Source organism: Salvelinus sp. IW2-2015, unplaced genomic scaffold (assembly GCF_002910315.2).
Source record: "Salvelinus sp. IW2-2015 unplaced genomic scaffold, ASM291031v2 Un_scaffold1526, whole genome shotgun sequence".
NCBI classification, from domain to species: Eukaryota; Metazoa; Chordata; class Actinopteri; order Salmoniformes; family Salmonidae; genus Salvelinus; species Salvelinus sp. IW2-2015.
In genome coordinates this window covers 241,749-244,015 of record NW_019942965.1, presented here as the reverse complement: position 1 = coordinate 244,015, position 2,267 = coordinate 241,749, and the positions used below count along the sequence as shown (strand labels likewise).

Below are 2,267 nucleotides of genomic sequence, written 5' to 3'. Positions count from 1 at the left end.
ATACAGGTGAGTTTAGCTATAGTTACGTTGAGTTAGTTACAGTTACAGATTACAGGTGAGTTGTAGCTTACAGTTACAGATACAGGATGGTTGTAGTTACAGTTTACAGATACAGGTGAGTTGTAGCTTACGTTAACAGATACGGTGAGTTTGTAGCTTTACAGTTACAGCAGTATTAGCAACAGTGTCGGAGTGTAGCCTTACAGTACAGGATACAGGTGAGTTGTAGCTTACAGTTACAGATACACGGTGACGTTGTAGCTTAGTCTTTACAGATGGATGGAGTGACAAACATTCCAAAGCGCACAATAACAGCCTATCACCGTCTATGCGAAAGGAGATAATCCATCCACCTGACAGGTGTGGTATATCAAGAAGCTGATTAAACAACATGATCATTACACAGGTGCACCTTGTGCTGGGGACAATAAAAGGCCATTCTAAAATGTGCAGTTTTGTCACACAACACAATGCCACAGATGTCTTAAGTTTTGAGGGAGCGTGCAACTGGCATGCTGACAATGTTGCCATAGGATTTAATGTTCATTTCTCTACCATAAGCCACCTCCAACATCGTTTTAGGGAATTTGGCGGTACGTCCAACCGGACTCACAACTGTACAGTTTGTTGATGTCAACGTTGTGAACAGAGTGCCCCATGCTGGCGATGGGGTTATGGTATGGGCAGGCATAAACTACAGACAACGAACACAATTGCATTTTATTTACCGTGAAGAGATCCTGAGGCCCGTTGTCATGCCATTCATCCGCCGTCATCACCTCATGTTTCTGCATGATAATGCACAGCTCCGTGTCACAAAGATCTGCACACAATTCCTGGAAGCTGAAAATGTCCCAGTTCTTCCATGGCCTGCATAATCACCAGACATGTCACCCATTGAGCATGTTCGGGATGCTCTGGCTCGACGTGTACGACAGAGCGTTCCAGTTCCCGCCAATATCCAGTAACTTCGTACAGCCATTGAAGAGCAATGGGACAATGTTCCAAAGGCCACAATCAACAGCCTGATCAACTCTATGTGAAGGAGATGTGTTCACGCTGCATGAGGCAAATGGTGGCAACTCCAGACACTGACTGGTTTTCTGATCCACGACCCTACCTTTTTAATATCTGTGACCAACAAATGCATATCTGTATTCCCAGTCATGTGAAATCCATAGATTAGAGCCTAATTTATTTATTTCAATTGACTGATTTCCTTATATGAACTGTAACTCAGTAAAATCTTTGAAATTGTTGCATGTTGCGTTTTTTATATTTTTGTCCAGTGTAGATTTACACTGGAAAAAAATTATAGCATCACCTATGTTACTAAACTTGGGATCAATACATTTTATTCAATTCAAAAACAGTCTTCTAATGTTGTTGCCATTGTCTGTTTGCCCTGTAGTTATGAAGAGGAACAATGTGCTCCAGCTCCATGTGGATGCAGCCAGTGAACACAGTGTGGGACCCAAGCAGGGCCGATCCTCAGGGGCCAAGGAGACTGTGTACCTGGGGGGAGTACCAGGTGAGCACCTCTCCCTTCTTCATCAAAACCTCCTCCTCTGTTGAACCCTAACCATTCTACCTTCCTCTGTCAAACACTGGAGCTAATCGTATATTAATTCCATACACCGACTCAGAAGTCATTTTGTGATAAAAAAAAAAGAAGAAGAAAATTATTAGCTGTCGGGGGGGGGAATGATAATCACAAAACTATTCAGTGATTTTCATAATCTGCTAGACAGAGTATTTTACAGTATGAGTGGTGAAGGAAATACTACTGCAACACACATGTACAACCTCAAACATGAGAATGTTTTTTTTAAATAATTTATTTAAAARAAAAWTGATTTTGGCACACAGACACAACGTCTAAACCTTCCGTCTCGAACATGAAGAACTAAAATGATCTTTCTGCATTTCAACTTGTACTCTCCTCCCCTCTCCTCTAGATGGCGTTGATGTGCCGGGTYTCCCCGCTGCCCTGCCCTCCTTCCATGGTTGTGTACGTAGAGCAGTCCTGAACCAGCGACCAGCCGTGCTTTCTAAACCCCTGTTAGTATACGGAGCTGTGGGCACACAGGGCTGTCCAGCCATGTAGACCTCTTTTACCCATGTTACACCTGGTTTAGCCCTGAGCAGTCCTGAACCAGCGACCAGCCGTGCTTTCTAAACCCCTGTTAGTATACGGAGCTGTGGGCACACAGGGCTGTCCAGCCATGTAGACCTCTTTTACCCATGTTACACCTGGTTTAGCCCTG

The 2,267-nt window shown here is 43.8% G+C and overlaps 1 pseudogene; it reads left to right on the top strand.

Moving 5' to 3' along the window:
- LOC112071131 (laminin subunit alpha-5-like) overlaps positions 1-2,137 on the top strand; it is a 95,750-nt pseudogene extending 93,613 nt beyond the window's left edge.
- The last annotated feature ends 130 nt before the right edge of the window (positions 2,138-2,267 follow it).